Source organism: Papio anubis, chromosome 14, assembly GCF_008728515.1.
Source record: "Papio anubis isolate 15944 chromosome 14, Panubis1.0, whole genome shotgun sequence".
NCBI lineage: Eukaryota > Metazoa > Chordata > Mammalia > Primates > Cercopithecidae > Papio > Papio anubis.
In genome coordinates, this window is record NC_044989.1 from 98,375,509 (window position 1) to 98,397,542 (window position 22,034).

The 22,034-nt window shown below is 37.1% G+C and overlaps 1 long non-coding RNA gene across 1 annotated transcript in view; it reads right to left on the bottom strand.

The window, feature by feature from the left end:
- The window catches only part of LOC101010057, a 73,953-nt gene that overhangs the window by 45,556 nt on the left and 6,363 nt on the right, over nucleotides 1-22,034 (bottom strand). The gene's annotated exons all lie outside the window — the stretch shown is intronic.

A 22,034-nucleotide genomic window follows, 5' to 3' on the forward strand; every position in this document is an offset into this window, starting at 1 on the left:
TCAATTCACAAAATTTTAATTTCCTTTCTTGGTTTTCTAGGAAGTAAATTAAATTATCTGAATAAAGAAGAAAGAGATATGTCCATCACCTCTATTCCAGATATGTTCTGTTTTATTTTCTTGTCTTATTGCACAGGCTAGAAGATTCAGGACACATTAAATATTAATAATGATAACAAGCATTCTTGTATTGCTGTGACTTTAAAGGGATGTATTTTATGTTTCGTTGTGATGTTTAATTTTAATTACTTTACAGCACTCTTTATGTTAGGAGAAAATTACATAATGATAAAAGGGCCAATCTGCAAAGAAGGCATAATGGTTCTAAATTTGTGTGTACCAATTACAAAATGCCTCAAGCTATATGAAGAACAGTGATATAGCTATAAGGGGAAATAGAAAAATTCACAATCATAGCTGCAGACTCAATAACTCATTCTCAGTAATTGATAGAACTACTAGACAGAAAGTCATCTAGGATATAGAAGAACTGTAGAACACAGTAAAACAAAAAGAACACATACCAAGAACCCATGTTCTATTTTAATAGATGAACCATATCCTGGGCCATAAAACAAACCTGATAATTTTTAAAAAATGAAATCATGCAGAGCATGTTCTCTGATAACTATGCAATCAAACTAGAAATCACTAATAGAAACACAGCAAGAAAATCTTAAAACACTTGGAAATTAAGCAACACACTTCTAAACAAATTATGAAGAAAAGAGAAAATGTGAAAGAACATTTAAAAGACAGAATTTTCTTTCTCAATGAAAGAAAATTACGACATATCAAAATAGGTAGAATATAGGCAAAGCAGTGGTGAGAGGAAAATTCATAACATTAAATGCTTACATTAGATGAGAGGAAAGGTCTCAAATTAATAAGCTAAGTTCTTACATAAAAAAAACTGAACAATGAAGACAAAATACACAGAAAACAAGGCAACAGAAGGGAATGATAAAGATAAGAGCAGCAGTCAATGAAATTAAAAAGAAAAAAATAGATAAAAACCAATAAAACAAAAAATGAATTCCTTGGGGATAAACCTCAAGAAGATAAATATGAACAGAGAGGAGACAAACATCATTAGTAACAGGAGTGAAACAAGAGATATTGTGGCAGATCCTGCAACCATTACAAAGAAAGAAAGGAAATACTATATAATAATTTATGTTCATAATTTCAACAACTTAGAAGAAACGGACTAATTCCTCAAAGCCACAAACTACCAAAATCAGCTCAGATGAAATAGACAAGCTGAATAGTCATAAATTATTAAATAAATTAAATTTGTAGATAAAAAGCTGACACACAGCAAACACCTTCTAGGCTACATGGCTTCCCTGAAAAATTTTATGAAATATTTAAAGAATTAATACCAACTCTGCACAATAGAAGAGGGAACACTTCCCAACTCATTTTATGAGACAAATAATAATACCTGATATTAATACTAGACAAAAAGAGGGCAAAAAATAAAAATTACAGACCCATATCTCTCATGAACTTGGTCATAAAAATCCTCAACAAAATATTGGAAAATGAATTTAGAAATGTACTAAAAAGAAAAGTCATATCAAGACAGAGAAATCATTTGACAAATTTCAGTGACCTTTATGATTAAAACTCTTGAAAAAATGGAATAGAGGGGAACTTCTTCAGCTTGACAAAGAGCATCTACAAACAACCTATAGTTATCATCATATTTAATAATAAAAAATAAAATTTTTCTCTCTAAGATCAGGATCAAGGAAGGAGGTTTGCTTCCCTCATTCTTTTTTAACATAGAGCTGGAAGTTTTACTAATGCAATAAGAAATAAAAGGCATGAATATCTAAAAGGACAAAAAAGAATCTGTCCCTATTTGTAGTTGACATTACTGTGTACATAGAAAATTTCAAGAAATCACAAAAATATCTCAAAGAATTAATAAGTGAGGAGTTCAGCAAAGTTACAGGATATAAAATCAACACAGAAAAATCGATGTATTTCTATAAGTCAATAACACAAGTAGAACTCAACATCAAAAATATAAGATGTCATTTAATTGCAACAAAGAAAATGAAATAGTTGTAAGTCTAACATAATATGTGTGGGATTTCAATGCAGAAAATTATGAACTACTGATGAATAAAATCAAAGAAGACCTAACTAAATGAAAATACACACAATGTTCATGAATCAGAAGACCTAACATAATAAAGGTGTTAATTTTCCCCAAATAGATAGATCTATGAATTTAGTGCAATTTCTATCAAACTTCAGCAATGGTTTTTGTAGACATAAACAAGTTTAACTTAAGTGGAAAAGCACAGCTCATAAAATAGCTAAAAACAATTCTGAAGAAGAATAAAGTAAGAAGATATTAAAGCCCACTACATAATAATCCAAGACAGTGAAGTATTGGCAGAGGGATAGACACAGAAGAGTGAAAAGAATAGAGAACTAAAAAATAGTCTACACTAATATACCCAACTCATTTTTGACTAAGGTGTGAAAGCAATTCAGTAGACAAAGGATAGCCTTTTCAATAAACTGTGTTGGAGAGATTCGGCATCTATATAAAAAAAAATGATCCTCCACCTAAATCTCCCACCTTCTACAAAAATTAACTCAAAATGGATCACAAGTTTAAATGTGGTAAACTATCAAACTTTTATTTAAAAGCACAGGAGAAAGCTTCCAGGAATTAGGGCTAGACAAATAGTTCTTAGACACGACATCAAAAGCACAATCCATAAAGAGAGAGACTGATAAATTGGACTTCATCAAAAATAAAACTTTTGCTCTGAATAAACCTTGTTAAGAAGACGAAAAGACATGCTACAGACTGGTCGAAAATATTTGCAAACAAACAATCCAATTAGAAAATGGGCAAAAGATATGAATAGACATTTCACTGCAGAAGATATGCAGATGGCAAATAAAGCACATGAAAACATGTTCAACATCATTAGCCATCAGGGAAATGACAATGAAAATCACAGGATATATTGCTACACACCTAGAAGAGTGGCTAACTGATATCACCAAATGCCAATGAGGATGCAGAGAAACTGGAACACTCATACATTACTGGTGGGAATGTAAAATGAAAATGAGTATGGAAGTTGATTAAAAGGCTAAACATAAGCAAACCACAGGACCCAGCAATTGCACTCAGTTTTAGCAACTGAACAATGAAAACTTACGTTCACAAAAAATTTTGTATATAAATTCATTCAGCAGGTTTATTCATAATAGCTCCAAACTAGCAACAATACGTAAGTCCTTTGACAAGTGAATGGCTAAAAACATTGCAGTGCATTCATAGCATGGTAATAAAAACCACTTGGTAATAAAAACAAACAAATTATTGATACATGTAACAACTTGAATGGATCTCAAGGAATTATGCTGAGTAAAAAAAGCCAGTCTCAGAAAGGTTACATATTTTATGATTCTATGTACATAAGATTCTTGAAAATAAAATGATAAAATCATAGAAATAGAGAACAGATTAGTGGTTGCCATGGGAAGTGGCTATAGTTATGAAAGGTAGCATCAGTGATCCTTATTGTGGAATTGTTTTGCATTTTGACTGTGGTGGAGTCTTATGAATCCATACTTATGACAAAATTGCATAGAACTAAACAAACACAAATGAATATCCATCAATCTACAGAAGGTATACAGACTGTATTAATATAAATTTCCTGCTCGTGATATTGTACTACAGTTATGCAAGATGTTAGAAAAACTGGGTATATTATTTCTGTATTACTATTCTGTATTATATCTTACAACGATGTGTGAATCTATAATTATTTCTAATTTAAAGGTTTAAAACATAGATCTTTAGAGATTTTTAGTGGTAATCATGAGGTTTTTCTCTACTGGTTTATATTACTAGATTTTTGATGATGAACTAACCATCACATTCTAGAATAAAGCCCAATGGCCTATGGCACTTTCATTTTTCTCTGTACTGCTGGATTTGATTGATTTGATCTTCTAATATGGTTTAGGATGTTTTACATCCATATGCACGGATTAAACCGTGTTTTGTTTTTGTGTTGTACTAGCTTTGCAAAAATAACTGGGAAACTTTCTTTTTTTGTGTTCTGATTAGTTTATATACTTTGAAATATTTTTTGAAAATTCAACCATAATAACATCTGGACCTATAGCATTTCATGAGGTAATTCCTTGAAAACAGTTCCAATTTCTTCCATTTTTATTTTTATATTCAATTTTTCAACTTTTTAATCCAATTTTGTCATTTTATATTTTCTTAGATTCTTCAATATTTCCAAATGTATTAGTATGAATTTACATTTGATATTCAATAATAGTTTTATATCATCTTTTTATGTGGTAATAGATTATATCTCAATTCCATCACACTCTAACTAAAACTTGTGTGTTCTTGTATTTTCAATTTTAGTTTTTCCATGTGACTTCTAAAATCACTTGTGACACCATTTTGGGGTAAGTAGTCTTGTAGAGTTCTTAATTATAGTAACACACTGACCAACAACACCATGTACGTATATAAAAATAGGTAGATATAGAAACAGATATATTTATATACTTGTCACTGTCTACCACAATAAATTCTAACTGGATAAAAACTTGGAATAGAGAAAAAATATGAAGAAGAAGTTAAAAAGTTTTTGTAGAAATGCAATTTACTTGAACTCTAGTTGGGGGCTTTTCTAAGCATCAAAACAAAGGAGAAAACAAAAGAAAGATTGCACATTTAAATGAACCAAAAAGTTCTAAAATATATGTATATTAAAACAATGTAGACATTTCAACAAATCACACTGGAAAAAATAGACATCTATACACCCCAAAAGTAAACTTTATCCATATATCTCAACATTGGAAAAAATTAACTCAAACTGTATTATAGTCTTAAATGTGAAATGTATAAAAATTACACAACTTTCAGAAGAAAATACAGGAGAAAATCCTGTGATTATTTTAGACAAAGATTTCTTAGATACAACAGTAAAATCGCTATCTAAAAAAGAAAACAAAACCTGAGAAATTGGAGTTCATCAAAATTAAAAAGTTTCTCTGTCTACAAGATCCTTTTTGTAGAAAAAAAGGACAAGCCACATATTGGGAGAAAATATTTTTAAAATATGCATATGAAAAAAGACTAAGTATTAGAATATAAAGAAGTTTCAAAACTCAATAATAAGAAAACAAGAAAAAAAACAATTAACAATGGGAAAAATATTTGAATAGACACTTCACTACAGAGACCGATAGATGGCAAATAAGCCCGTGGAAAGATGCTCAAAGTCACTAATGATTAGGACATATCAATTAAAACCACAATGAGATACCACTACATACATATTAGAATGGCTAAAATTTAAAAAACTGATCATTGTAATTGTTGAGGAGGATGTGGAGGAACTAGAACTCTCACACTCTGCTGTTGCAAATGTAAAAGTTATACAAGTATTTAAAATATTTCACATTTTAAAAATAAAGGTAAACAAATTCTTGTCATATGTTGCAGCCATCTTTTCTAGGTGTTTATGAAATAAAATGACAATGGAGACGTAAGTCCACAAAAAACTTGTACATAAATGTTCATCCCGGTTTACTTGTAACAGCCCAAATCTGGAAACAACCCAAATATCCATCCTGTTTTATGGATAAACAAAATGCAGTGTATTCATACAATGGAAATCTATTCAATTATAAAGAATCGTGGACTCTTCACATATTTGCAACAATATAGATGTTTCTCAAATCATTATGTGTATTCATACTGTATGCCTAACATTTAAGTCATCCCTCAGAACTGTTCTGTTGATAATGATTCTCAGATTAAAATTGCCAAGTGAATAAAATCAGCATTCCTGGGTAGAAATCAGTTTTGTGACCCTCTACAGTCTGGAAATGCTCTCCCTCTTACCAAGCTCTTTTCTCCTGATACTGCTTTATTCTTCTGAACCAAATTTTCCTTTCTGCTTAAGTCACCCTTGAAATATATTTTTCTGTCCATGGACAACTCTACATTTTCATTCTTAGCAGAACAAATGTCCTAGTTTCAATATCTTTCTTCAAAAAATATCGTATTTAAAATCAAGCAGTTCGAGTTTCTCCATGTGAAATCACTTATTGTAAATACACTTGGCCTTTTGTATCTGAGGCTTCTGCATCCATGGATTCTGTATCTGCGGGTTCAACCAACCCCAGAGGGGAAACACAGTGTTGAAGTTTTGGGACCCACAGATATGGAGGGCCAAATTTTCCTATCTGTGGGTTTCAAAGAACTCACTATGGGATGTGAACATTCATGGATTTTAGTGTCAGTGGAGTTAGGAGGGTGTCCTGAAACTAACCCCTTGTGGAGACCAAGGGATGACTACAGAGAAGTGCATCATTTTAGGATTCTTGCTTGATTTATGTTGGTTTCTCCCTGTTGCTTCCACCTGCCTCTATATCATTCCTTTATTCAACAAGCATTCAAAAGATCCTTTCTGTGTGCAGTCAACTGTTCCAGATTATAGGGATACAAAGCAGACTCAAACAGGATCCTGTTTTCTGAAGATGGGCTTGTCTATCTCAATTGAGACCCAAGGATAGCATCAATGCCCAGAAAGCTTGAAAAGGATAGTGGAGTTTTTGGTCCCAAAGGGTTCTACCCTCTAGACTTTGAATGCTGTGGACAATCCACCAAAACTAATGTCCACATATCCAGGAAGTGTTTCATAAGAGAAATACAATACACATGGAAATAAAAAACACATCTGAAATGTATCACTAAGCACAGAGATATGCTTCAAAGGTAGGCTGAAGAAGGCTACCTTAGTCTTGGAGAGTCCCACCATAATCTTCCTTATGTCCCCTGCAACGTGGCACCTGGCTGAGATCCAGTGATAAAGGATTCTTTGATTTCTGGTTCTGGAATTATGGTAAATTAGATAGCATGAATGACCTCCTGGCACAGATAATGAAAAGCCAAATATAATTTAATGAAGATTCTTTTAAATATGTGAAATATGAGTTCTAAAATGTAAACTCAGCAGGTACCAGAAATAAAGAGAGTGGAATAGTATATTAAGCGGACTAGCAGAACATAACTAAATTGTCAGCATAGAATTTCAAATATTGATAAATAATCACTAGGGACTAGGTTTGAAATTCAGACATTTTGAGACCAAGATTCTGATTGCTTACCATTCACAGGCATCATTGAAGAAGGGCTACCTCAGGAATAAAAATTTAAACCCCAAAGAAAGTAGAAAGATGCAAAAGAGAATTGAAAATCATGCAGACAAAAACATTTATAAAAGTATAATAATGGAAAGAAGAAAACAGGTATCAAGGCTTATGATAAGGCTATAGTGAGTGAAGCATAGTGCTACTCATGGACAATCACACAAGTAGGCCACTGGAACAGAACCGGGAGCTCAGGGACAATGTGCACCCACCCATACACACAGGAGCTCAGTACAGCACAACAAAAGCTGAGCTGGGATGCCAAATAAGGAGAGGGACAAGGGACTTGTTAATAAGAGGTGCCAGAACCACTGGGAGAAAAAGATATAGAAAAGATAAAATTAGATCCCTACCTCACACTATTGGCAAAAATATATTGCATATGGTGTATTTTAAATGTAAAATCAAAACTAAATATTTCAGAAAAAAATAAGAGAATATTTTTAACATTGAATTTAATAAACTGTCTTAAATAATAATAAAAGATACTACAAGAAATGATTGATTCATTTGTCTTTGTTTTTAAAGCGACATAAAATATAAGTTCAAAAAACAAATTTAAACAAAAGCCTATATAATCTTTAAAGAATTTGTACCCATTATATCTTAAAAACATCTTCAAGAAAAAAAAATACATATAAAGCCTTAAAAGTCAGTAGGTATATGAAAGAAAATACATTGATGAGTCTAAATTAAGAGAAGGTGACAATGTGATTTAGGGGAAAGAATACAGGCTTTGGAGTCAGGCTGACTTGGAATTAATACCACATTAACTGTGTCTCCGAACTATGATGGAATGGAGCTTCAAAGCCTGAAGGACTTTATCAGACAAAATGGAGACCACAACAGTACTTCATCAGATTGTTTGGAGGGAAATTATGACCATTATGATATTATATTCATTTAACAAACACTTTCATAATTCTTACCGTGTACCAGGGTCATACGTGCTGCTATTGTTTTCTATTTTAGAGATGAAGAAACCAAGGCACAGGGAGTCTAAGGAATTTATCCAAGTTTATACAATTAGTAAATGGCAGGTCTCAAATTCAAACCAGAGTGTTGACTTGGACCTTGGAGCATGTGCCCTTAACATACTCTCAATATGTGTGCATATGTGTGCCCATCTATGTACATATACACACACGTATGTATCTATGTATATACTATCAAGACTAGTGCAGGTTTGTAGATTAGAATTTTTTCAATTAAAAGGTTTTGGAGATTTGCTCTGTGAAAATGCTATGTATTTTTGATTTGCAAAATGGCTTTTTGAAGTCATTTGGGGGTTTTGCTCTGGCAGTCTGAAATGTTCCTCTTAAGAAATACATACACAGTTGTCTCAAAAAATATTGTTATCAAATTAGAATCAATAAGAGTTGAGTCTGAAAGATCAGATTTTATTTTTCTAAAAAAAGGGAAGTTGGCAATTTACCTTAGTAGTTTAGTGGGGAAAAAAAAAATTCCCCTTTTCTTTATTAAAAGCAGAAAGCATACTTTTGAGGGATTTTTTTTTTCCAGCTTTCTAAATGAGCTTGTGTGGACAAAAATGCTCAGACAGTACATATAAAAGGCGATTAGCCATAGAGCAGAGGTGCTATTCAGCCCTCCCTTCCCCATCCCACGGGTCCAGTCTGCTCTCTTGCCTTCACCTCCAGGTCACAAATGTCTTAATGGTACCTGACTTCCTTTCCATCCGTACCTTCTGCAACCTGGGAAATAATTTGGGGTCTTTGTTCAAACTTTAAGTACAACCTTTACATCAATTGTTAAAGCTCGTAGATATTTGACTTGTAATAGCATTAACTGTGATTTGTAGGATGAATGTCTTTTTTTTTTTTTTTTTTTTTTTTTTGCCTTGTCAAAAAAATTTAGGCAATTTTGAGCTGATGGAGCCTAAATATAGAGATCTACTCTTGACTCTGAGACAAGACTGAAACATGGTTTGTTCGGGGTGTGTGTGTGTGTGTGTGTGTGTGTGTAGGGAGATGGAGAGGATGTCTTAGAAGGTATAGAACATATCTGGGCCAGCGCCTTCTACTGCTATAAACATGATCCCTCTCCTTTGCACCCAAGATGCCTGGATGCTAGGGATGTTGTGTCCATGCCCGTGAGGTCACATATCTCCTGTGTGCACCTGTCCTGTCAGCATCAGGGCCAGGCTCTGGTCCCCACGCAGCCTTGGAAGGAGCAGTGCCTGGCGAGGACATTCCCACAGCAAGGCCTCTCCTCTGCAAATAAGACGGGAGGGGCACGGTGGGAAGCCGCGGGCACCCAGGCTTGCTGGAGACGCTAAGGAGCCACAAAGTAAGAAGACAAATCAGATCTCTGATTATTTATAGCTCTTTCTGTGAACAGCTTTCATTCTTCCTAATTACCTTGCAGCACCATAATGAGTATATATGCCGTGCCGTCCAACGTGTCAGGTTAACAGTGTGGGGCATTCTTTCTGTCTACGGTGTAAGCAGGACATGGATGATTGTTTTCTGTCATTTCCCACCCTCTCTCCCTCATGTGTGCGCAAATGGAGGTCAAAAATGGGATATAGCACAGTTGTTAAGAACGTGCATTCTGAATCAGAAAGGCCTGTGCTTGCATTCTACTCTATGTCTTAATGTGTGACATTCGAAAGTTATTTAACCCACCCTTAGTTTTCTCATCTGCAAAACAAGGAAAATAGTAAGCACCTCAAAACATTATTGGGAGAATTAATAGAGACAATGCAGTCTAAGTGCCTAGCGCATAGTAAGTACCCAATAATAATAGATACTATCAGTAGCAATCATAAGAACTCCTTTTACAGGATTATATGAAACATTCAAAGAAACGATTCCCTGTTTAGCGATAGATCCTGGCATGTTAAAATGGAATGTGATTAAACTATAAACTCATTTAAACCACTGTGTGATTAAAGAAAGAATTTGCCAGAATTGGAGGATCAAAAACAAGGAAATATACTGAATTCCTAAAGTTTAAATGTAGTGATTTTGTTAAAGTTACCTAGAGAAGTGACTCACAATGGAGGAGAAGTTTTATCCATGCAAAGACAGAACTGATTCTTAATTTAAGGCAGTTTTAGCATTATGATCGGTACTAATTCATGTTCTCTGGGCAATTGATATTTATTGTACCTTCTCCTTTTTTTTTCTAACCCCATGAAAGATGAGATTTCTAAATAAAGACATGTTCATAGGGAGGGAAACAACCAAGAAAACCAAGGGTTAGAATAAATTGCCAGTGGAATAAACCAGTTACTTGCATTCACAGATACAGTGTCCTGCAGTTAGACAGAATCCATTATTCATGGGTTAATTTATTGGAACAAAGTTTTGGCACTGCAATTTTCCCTCATAACTGCCCATACGAACCATCGGGCCATGTTTCCTTCCTAAAAATAAGGATGCCAAAAGTAAGACATGGAAGGGACAGGTAAAGGTGAAGCGGATGTTCAACTAACATTTTTGTTTTAAAAGTAGAAAGAACAGAGATTTCTGTAGCTTGTTTGAAAAGCTAAAACTTTCAGCTCTCTGCCAACAACCACAGCTGAAACTGACAAGGCCTGACATCTCCTCTGCTTTTCCTGCTCCCATTTTCTATGAAAATACTGTAGACACTGGATCAGGAAAGACAGTGGAGGCTTAAAATAATCACTCTTTCAATTTGCCCCCTGTTAGTTTCCATAGGAAACAAAAGTGGGAGCTGTAGCCCGCAGCAAGCAACTGTCTTGTTAGAACCCTTCCTTGTCGATTCAGCTGTGGCTGTTGGCTGAAATCTGAAAGTGGCATTTTTCAAAAGGCCCTTTGGCTTCTGAATCTATGGAGTTTTCACTTTGGAAAGCAATAAAAACGAATGGGGAAAAAAAAGTGAAAATTACCTCCAGCGCCAAGTTTTCATATACCTTAGGATACTATTTTTCATGCAAAGAACTTTTCATTTCTCTACCTAGTAGTTTATGTATGAGAGCTGAAACCCATTTTATAAAAGCGAAAAGATACATCAAAAAATGAAACTGCATCTTTGGAAGGTTATATCCTGGGTCTTGGATGTGTGCTACCTTAACCGTAAACCTTATCGTGTGAAATTGCTTACATAAACATTCCTTTTAGGGAGGGAGCTCAGTTTTTGGAACACTATCCTAGCTTCCTTCATATTTTACAAACACATTCCAAGTTGCTGGACAGGCTTCCACAGAAGAAAGGTAAGGAGAATTTACAGAAAACACAGCCAGCTACAGAATTTAAAATTGTTTTTAAAAAATATATTTATTTAGGAAAGAATATGATTCAAAACTTTATAATGAAACAAGACTCAAGTACTAATTCTTACACAAGTTTAAAAATAAAGAAGCTTCAGAATCATCCTGTGGAGTGATGCTTTCACTGGGGAGAAAGCATTATGTAAGCATGCACCATTATAAATTTCAGTAAAGTGCAGTAGTAATTGCATCTTAGATACAAAGTGTTATCAAAAATCTGTAAGGTTTGAAAATATCACGCAAAGGTAACTTTAGCGGATATATCCGGGCTTCTCTGGTGTTGTCATCAATCTATAATATGTTCCTTTAAGAGGGGAGAACCCCACTTTATTGGAAGAAGAAGGGTGGAAAAAATATAAGGTGGAAGAGATTTACTATACACATTTACCCAATTTAAGTGGAGGGTAATCCCTCAGATACATGCTTAACCCAAAGAGAAAGCTATCAAATACCCTCAAGCACGCTATCTAACATATCTGTGAAACCCTATGCACTTTCACTTTCCTTTTGATTTTTCACCTGCAGCATCAACAACAAGAATCAAAGCAAAAGGATGTAGCTCTGATTATTTTTTAAAACTCTGACATCAAAGCACATTATAGTTTTCACATTTAAATTTTTTTTTAACTTTTGAATATTTAATACCTAAAAATAGTGCTCTTTAACTCATTTCCTACTCCCATCACCTGGGGGCATTAGTGTTCACATATCTTGCCTTTTCTTTTCTTTTTTAATCAAAGAAGAGGCCATTTTTCATACACATTTGTATATTTCTCTGTTTTAGGGATTTTTTTTTTTTAAATAGTCAAGGCTTGAGGTTGGAGCAGAACTGAATATCTAGATTGGCATGTGAGAGCAGTCTTGCAAATTGGAAGTTACAGATTAAAAAAGAACAGATAATTCTGAAGGAAAATTACTCTGCTTAAATACATCAGAAATCTGGTGTTTCTTTCAGGGAGTTGCTGAACAGTGTGTGTATCGGTAGGATTGTAATGATGGGAGCACTGTTCAGCTTGCCTACTCTTCCTTCATAACTCATTAATGCCTTTGCCATGGGTTCTTTATGGGGCATCCATTAGAAGTGTACACTAATAGTAGTTTAATCCCACTACACCCAATTATATATCCCCCTTAACCAATGTCTGCCTCCCTTTCCCTCTCTCCCTCTGAATTATGTCTAATAAAATAGAATATGCTAACAAAGAGGATTAAAAAGACAACAAGCGTCTCCTTTCCCAACGTTAAAAATTACAAATAGTAACCATAATGCAACAAAAATAGCCGGAGAGTGGGCAGAAGTGGATAATGATGAGCAGACGGGAGCACCCGCCCATCACCCCACCTCCTATCATTAACAACACCACACCTGACAAAAGAAAAGAGAATGCCTGCTGGAACAAAACTACATAAACACCCAATATTTTATTAAACAACCCATTTTAGAACTTAAATCATTAAACTGCATCTCCATGGGCTCTTCAGAAGGACTGTCTGAGAAAAATAATGGATTGTCTGCAAACTTTTATCTTAGCTATTGCCTCTAGAGTTGTGCTCTTTAATTATTAAAATGTAGTATTAATGAAACATGCAATCCTGCAAAGAAAACTACTTTTATCATTGCACATGAAAGGCAAAAATTTAATATACGGAATATACTGTATACACATTACAAATGTATTTGCATCCACCTTCCAAATAGCAAGCACCCCCAACTTCCCCCTCCCCTCCTTTACAGCTGCTCAATCTGCAAGAATGTGCAGAAGTAATTTATCTGAAATGGCCACTATTGTTCTTGATTCTGATTTGATTCCAAAAAAGCCAAATAATAGAAACCATTTTGAACATCTATTTTGTGCACCTGTTGTGCTGCATTATGCTACTCTGCCATTTCCATTTACGTCACATCTCTTGACATGCCTTTCATGCACCGTGCTGCTTTGCTCAACAAAAATCCAGGATGCTGGAAACCAATGCCATTCTTATTTTATTAACAAAATGGCAATGGCAAATGCTATTGGATGACAGCTTTGGATGCAAACAGGAGTACATCGACTTAACTCCTAGCCAGGGTGAATTTCACTCATGTTAAGTAGATTTAAAACAACTGAACAGCCTAAGGGGACTCAATAAAAGTATATGATGTTAATATTGTTAATGATTCTGTTACATGGGCAAAACAGTAAGACTTTGGTGATTTCATAATTTTCTTGTTGCTTTGGTCCTAGGATCCAATGTGAATTGAGAAACTGACTAGTTTTTCCACTCCACTGTATGTATGGTCTGGTTTCTTTGGGGATACTGCAATTGCAATTTTTTAACTGTGGACCCTCACCTTAATTTTCATATCAATATTGTAACTCTGGCACTTTCAAATATTTCCTTCTAGTTTCTTAGCTTCTCTGTGTAATGCACCACAATTACAATGATACCACAGACTCACAGTGACCAAAAAGTTTCAGTTGTGACTTCATCTGCAAGTGGACTTTAAGCTTTGCATAGCATCGACAGACACACAGATTTTGACGCAATCAAATTACCCAAGCCTCCTTTGCTGTCTGTCAGGTCCATTATCAAGCATGTTTCACGCTGTGCAGATGCTCTCAGTGCTCAGGTGTGTACAGACACGTCTACTCTATCAAATGACCATACTGCCAAGATTTTCCAGCACTGAGATGTTACGGTACCTCTTTAAGGTATCAAGAAATCTGGTATGCTTCTTCAATGGCATTAACGAGTCACATAACGTGGTTCTTTTAAAAAATCTGACAATGATGAAAATTATCTGACTCACAGAATCTTAGCCTGAGCAGGGACCTGTGAGGTCAAATCTGGCTCTGTCCTAATGTAGGGATCAATCCCTTCTTCAACATCCTTGACAGATGTTCTTCCAGGTTCTGTCTGAACTTTCCATGGAAGGGCAAACCCCTGCTTAACAAAGCAATCTGCTCTATTTGCAAACAACCCTAATTGGTAGGTAGTGTTCCTTTACTTTGAGCTTGAAATCTGGTCCTTGAAGCAGAACTGACTAACGTGCAGAAAAGGTGATGCTGCCCGTGACTAGCTTTACGGGTGTGGGACCCGCGCAGTCACGCAGCGCCCCATGCTAGGTTTAATGCTTTCCCGTCACTGTCTTGAAACTCTTAATCATTGTTGAACAAGGGGCCCCACATCCCCATTTTGTGCTGGGCCCCCACATATTTTGTAGCTGATCCCAACTCTGGCTATGAGTTAAGATGGGGGACTGCTCATGCTCTTTCAGGAGCTCTGATGTTATTTATTTATTTTTTTTGGTCATATGTATATCTTGTCAGCAAAATTACATAATCTTTTTTGCACGTATTTGGAAAGCAGTTTTTAACTAGTGAATTTTATCCACTTTCGTGTGCTTCCTCCCTTGCATCTGCCTTCCTCCATTTTATTCACTGTGGTGCCAGGATGGGGTAGGAATACAAAACTTGACTAAACCATAGTCTCTGACATTTAGTGTTACTAAGCTTCTCCTTGCTTCACTTTTGAGATACTGACTCAAATCCTCCCTTGTTAACCACAAGTAGAAGGACATATTTTGACTCAGTTAATCAGAGGATAAGCTAAGAAGTAGCATGGAGTCAAAACACTTTGTTTGAATGTTGATTCATGCTACTTACGGGTTCTGTGACTTTGGAAATGACACTGAGCTTGAATGCCTCCTTTTCCTCATCTGTAAAGGACAGATAGCCACACCCGGCCTGCCTATGACAAAAGGCTTCCGCTAAATTTGAATGAGAGGACTACAATGTGCAGTAAGCTGAAGCTTTGCTGACCTTTGAAGTAAGGTTTCTCAGGGATCAGCCTAGAGGCTCTGTCTCTCCATCCCAGCACATTTCAAGGGCCACGGAGACACACCTGGGAACTCTTATCAGTTGGAGATGCTCGCAGTGAATGCAGGCCTTGTGTTATTGTTTTTTTGTTTTTTGTTTTTTGGTTTTTTTTGAGACGGAGTCTGGCCCTGTCGCCCAGGCTAAAGTGCAGTGGGGAGATCTCGGCTCACTGCAAGCTCCGCCTCCCGGGTTCTCACCGTTTTCCCACCTCAGCCTCCCGAGTAGCTGGGACTACAGGCGCCCACCACCATGCGTGGCTAATTTTTTGTATTTTTAGTAGAGACGGGGTTTCGCGGTGTTAGCCAGGATGGTCTTGATCTCCTGACCTCGTGATCCGCCCACCTTGGCCTCCTAAAGTGCTGGGATTACAGGCGTGAGCCACGCGCCCGGCCGCCTTGTGTTACTTCTTTGCTTTGCCAGCTGCTCTTCAGATACCGCATATCATCTCACAAGCAAATGGAAGACATTCCAGGAAGACTTCAAGGAGGAGCAAAGCTACTAGAACCTTTGTAGATACTGAGACCCACGCATGGGTTTGTGAGTGAGCCCTTTAAAACTTTAACACATGTTGGTAAAAGGGTCCAATAGAGAGAAAGCACAATTCATGCCGACTGCAGCCAGGGCTGTTTGTGGAGTATCTTAGTGGGGGTGGAGCATGTGTGAGTCACATGGAGAAGTCAGAATTCCAAGAGATTGCGGGAACATAAACGATGTCCTGAAACATAAACTCTAAACACTCTACCTGTCAATACAACAGTCAGTATGGGGGTATCTCTGATTTCCATTCCTAAGGATGACATCAAAATTTTTACGGGGCATGAATATTCTGTTTCCGTTTGAAGGCCTACTTCAGCAAGTATGATGGAAAATACACTAAGTGGTCATGATTTTCAAAATATATTTTTACGAACAAGTTTATTATGAAATGTGAACTGTACTGATGCATAGCTTCAACTTAACTTTTCTTTTACCAGTCGGTTAAATAAAACCTAGCTATAATTAAATCAACTTATTTTTTGTTAATAGAAATTGAACATTTCTTAAAAGATAAAATTAACATCTGTGTGCTTTGAAATTGAAATTATGTTTACATATAAACTAATATCATCTTAAAAAGTAAATTACAATGTTCAGATCTGGGAAAAAGAATTATCCCCTTAATTGAACATAAGAAGTAAGCATTTGGAAGTGTTAATACTGGATATATCCATTGGGAAGGTAAATTTGAGTGACTGAAATATTTCCAGGACTGTTGCTTTTTCTGCAGTGAAGCTTGTTGGTTTTGCTTCAGATAAATAACATTGCTTAGATTCTGTATTTTGACTTTAGGATTCCCTAACTGATGATCTTGGAATTTCTCAGAATGTGAGCACACACTCATTCTTCAGGAGGCTGGAATCTTAACCAAAAGCAATCACTTTTATCAAAGCAAATCACTTGCTTTCTTATTTTGTAAATGTAGCTCATCAACCAAGCACCTCTTTTGTCAGCTTGGCCGAGAATGGAGAACAGATATGGATGTGGTGTTTTTGTCCTTCCTCTCCAGTTTGGTCTGTCTTTGGCTTATGATGTAGAAACTGCTGCGAGCCTTGGCACACTCAGAGTGCAGTGTAGTCACAGCGCCGCTTTCTGGAGGTTGACCACAGCCTCGTGGTCAGGATGCGTTATCAACTGCTGGGCACCTTGATCTCAGAGCAGAGGTGACAGTTGATCTCAAAACATCATTCCTGATAAATAACCACCATGTGGAGCTTGTTTCAAGCAACAAGTTTAAGCAATACGTTGAATGTGGCCAGGTGCAGTGGCTCACGCCTGTAATCCCAGCGCTTTGGGAGGCTGAGGTGGGTGGATCATGCTGAGGTCAGGTGTTCAAGACCAGCCTGGCCAACATGGCAAAACCCCATGTCTACTAAAAATTACAAAAATTAGCCGGGCGTGGTGGCACGCACCTGTAATCCCAGCTACTTGGGAGGCTGAGGCAGGAGAATTGCTTGAACCGGGGAGGTGGAGGCTGCAGGGAGCTGAGATCACACCACTGTACTCCAGCCTGGGCAACAAGAGTGAGACTCTATCTCAAAAAAAAAAAAAAAAAAAAAAAAAAAAAGGAATAGTTTGCATGTAAGTGAACTCTGAAACATATATTTCCTTGTGTATAACCACAAGTTTCTGAGGAAATTTTCCCCCAAAGGGAAAAAAAAGATAAGTTTTGGCCGGGCTCGGTGGCTCAAGCCTGTAATCCCAGCACTTTGGGAGGCCGAGACGGGCGGATCATGAGGTCAGGAGATCGAGACCATCCTGGCTAACACGGTGAAACTCCATCTCTACTAAAAAATACAAAAAAAAACTAGCCGGGCGAGTTGGTGGGCGCCTGTAGTCCCAGCTACTTGGGAGGCTGAGGCAGGAGAATGGCGTGAACCCGGGAGGCGGAGCTTACAGTGAGCTGAGATCTGGCCACTGCTCCCCAGCCTGGGTGACAGAGTGAGACTCCATCTCAAAATAAAATAAAATAAAATAAGTTGTTTTTTTTTTCTGGAAAATATTTGTTTCATGTGTGAAACTAGTTGGTAGGAGTTAGATATTTTTATTGACTGACTTAACTTGCTGAGATGTGTAATCAAGAAAAAACATTAAACTCATAAAAAGAGAAAGAATTCATTGTGGAGAGGAAAAGGGAAACCAGAATGGCCCACGGAACATGTAAGATACGATTGTAATCTCTTCTCTTAACTCTCCTACTTCATGCATACACACTTGTCAAAAGAGAAATTGAAGGCCGAGGCGGGCAGATCACGAGGTCAGGAGATCGAGACCATCCTGGCTAACATGGTGAAACCCCGTCTCTACTAAAAATACAAAAAACTAGCCGGGCGTGGTGGCGGGCGCCTGTAGTCCCAGCTACTCGGAGGCTGAGGCAGGAGAATGGCCTGAACCTGGGAGGCGGAGCTTGCAGTGAGCCGAGATCGCGCCACTGCACTCCAGCCTGGGTGACACAGCGCGAGACTCCGTCTCAAAAAAAAAAAAAAAAAGAGAAATTGAAGCCCTGCATTATGCTTATGTCTTCTTGCCCCAAATTACCTTCTCTGTAGACCAAGGATTACTTCTATAACCATTGGCTACTAGGCGGGTAGAACAAAGGTGAAGGAAGAAGGGGCCTGTTGGCATTCGGCTTCACAGAGAAGACCATTTGACTTAATAGAGACTTTCAGGGCACAAGCTCTCTCTGCGCTCAGCTTGATGTTTTGACTCTCCTGTATCACCTCGAGATATGAGAGGCTATGGGGTGCTACGTGTCTGATTTTCATCACTCACGTATCTGGCTCCTACCATCCCCTCAGATCAACCATTTATATACAGGTATGCGTTAGCTCATGTCATACTTTTTCTGGCTTTCTTTTGAAGCTAGATATTCTTATTTAACCCAGAATAACAAAGTATTCTGAAAAGACACTGTCTAATACCATGTGGATCTAATATTCTTTCTCACTTTATTATAACTGACAGAAGGTCTATCAAAGAGCACAAAATAATATCTCATTAAAATGAGAGGAGATAACTGCATCTGCTCTAACATCATAATTTTCAGATATGCTCCCATTAAATTCAAGACCCTTTTCTGAAGTTGACTTCCAGGTATTGAAACGGGCTGTCTGGGGAACAAAGGGAAATGCCCACTCTTCCAGAAACCACTGATATTAACCTTTGTAGGCCCCCGGAACATGGCAGGATTTGTATCAATTGCTAATCAGACCTGTTTTCTCTGAATTCCAAACTCTCTTTTTTATCTTCCATTCCCTCTATACCTTTGTCTTTCAGGAATGAGAAAACATATACACCCACAAATATCATGATAGACATCTTACTACAAAGTCACTTGCTAGCCACTCTAATTTTCACTTTACTGAGAGTCAGAATGCCACATGACATGAAATATTGGGTTTTGTTAAGACTCAGAAAGACATCAGTTTTTCAGGTGGAAAACGTATCTTGGGAACGTGTTTGTTGCCAACAGAACAGCCTCGTTGGGGTTCCTATCAGAGTGTTTGGAAGGCTGCTCCAGATGAAAAGCAGAGGAAATGTTCCTAAGCCCTTCCGTTCATCACCTGGGCGAAGCCTGGTCCGTGTGGGGCAGGCTGGAGTGGCTTTGCTTCTCCTCTCTCCCCAGGTCTCACGGAAGCTTGAGCCTGTAAAGGCAACCAAGGTGAACTCACTCATTCCACACAATGGGGTGGATATTTCACCACAGGGTGTTCTTGCTAGTACTCTGTCCACTCTAATTTTAAACATCTAAGCAATGGGAGTCCCACCACTTCCCTTGGAAGATTGCCCTACAGTCTAATAGACCTCAACATTAAGAAGATTTTCAATTGGTAATTGGTAATCAACCTAAATTTCCCTTTTCTTAATTTCATCCCATGACTCTAAACCCTATCCCCTTGTTCCACCTAGTTCTTCACCTTCATTAGTGTTTACGCTCTCCAAATACTAATAGATAACTGGTAAGAAGAAACACTCTCAGTCATCATTTCGCTAGCCCATAAATAGTTACTGCTTCTCTGAAAAACATGTCAGTTCCAAAATATATTGTTTTCCTTTAAAACCTTCTTTAATATTAAAAGATTCAAGTATTTTTAAAATAAGCATAAAGAGTCTGGAAGTGAAATGCACAGCAGTCTGTAATGGACTAGAGCAGATTAAATGCATCCTTAATGTGGGCGGGTGATAATGGTACAGCTACATTCACCTTCTTTTGCCCTTTGCACAGATACAGAACAAACCATTGAAACAATGGGATGAAGCCTTCCCTCCTACAGTAGTCTATTTCTATATTCATTCTTCTATTTTACCTATCTACGTATATATTATATATATATGAATGATAGTACTAACAATTTGTGTTACTCTATAATTACATAAAACATTACAAGGTGGACTTTCAAGTGAAGACCAAGCCTTATTTTATGACTTATTCATCACACTACCTATCCTTTTTCAATTACCAATTGGGATTCCTATCAAAGTGTTTGGAAGGCTGCCCTGGATGAAAAGCAGAAGAAATATCTTTCAACCCTTCTCCTCATCACCTGAGCAAAGCCTGATCCGTGTGGGGCAGGTCCGGTGGCTTTTCTTCTCCTCTCTCCCCGGGAGAGAAATTTGATTTAATGGCACAGTCTAAAGACCATGTTTTAGTAGCGAACCTTCAAAATAATTTGTTTTAAAAATTGAGGTTTCTCTGCATTGTCCTTGAGTATCCCAAAACTCTCACCTTGGTCTCTATGTAGGAAATAATTAGATCCCAATTGTGTCTAGATTCCTGTAGTAGTGGCTTGATTCTGCCTTTATTCCTCAATGTTGTGATACTACTTGATTCTTTTGAGTCTTATCTTGAATTCTAAGTTAGTTTTCTGCTTACAGTCAATCTGATACATGTTTTACATGAATAAACATACCAATAGAATAGAAGAAACATTGCATAACTTTTGGAAAGTTACTCTATGGACAATACCCTAGAACACTTAATTCTGTAAGATGGCATCCTTGTGTTACAAACTATTGGCATTCCCGAAGGCATTTATGTGCCTTTCTAGAAAATGTCGTGTTGAAATAATGAACATTTACAACCATTACCAAATTCAACAACACTTCAGTTTTAGTATGTGGGCACAAGTCCAAGACTAAGTGAGCATCCACCATCTCTATTCTTCCTTCCTTAGGCTACACGATGGAAGTTCTCAAATGTTATATTGATTTGTGAGAATTTTTCTCACATATTTGTAGGTAGCATAGAATACTCTTAAGTTGAAAACAACAGAAGTGAACTCTCACAAACTTAAGCAGAAGGGAAGGTATTGACTGAGATAACACTGTGGCATTTCAAGGAACTCAACAGGAGTTGACCAGCCATGCTGTGGAAGGAGAAGAAAGGCAGCTGGCTTCTAGATCTTCTGGAATAAGAAATAAAATTCATGTGTCTTCTGCTGTGCTGATGTGAATGCACTCATTTTCAACAAGCCCCAGCAAGTGGCCTTCTATGTTTCAAATTTTAAATTTCTCAGGGAGAGAAACTGGCTCTGTCTGGGCTCCTGTTGAGCATGGTCCATGAAGCAGGCTGGGGATTCAGACTTGAGATATTGGCAGTACAACTGGGACCAGCTTTTGTGCATCAAATATCCCTTCAAGAAATAGAGACATAGCTGTGAGAAATCCATACACCGTAGGCGTCTTATCCTCTGGAGTTCAAGCTATATTGCATGGTAGGTACTGAAGAAGATTAATGTGACTTATTGCAACCAATACTTGTTTGATACTGAGATTGGCATATGAAGTTTCTAATGTTTCCTTGGGTCACTGATGGCAGACATTCAAGTGAAAATCTAGGATCTTTTAAGTGTAGCTGGGTTGCAGAATTTCAATCACAATACATCTTGTATATAAAGCAAAAATAAAATTTATTTTCTTTATTTTGGTTGCAGTTTATCTAGGCTTCTTCCCAAGCCCTCAATCAGTAGTGAATGAGGTAGAGAAGAGAAATTAATTAAATGTCCCATCAAGTTTGGAGCTGTCAGGCCTGATAATTTAAGCTGTCTTTCTCAGTTGGTGTTCATTCTTCCATTTGGATAAAATGCCCAATCTCTTATGTATTCACCCCCCTGCTTCTTCCCCTAAGATGATGTCCTGGTGTGTGA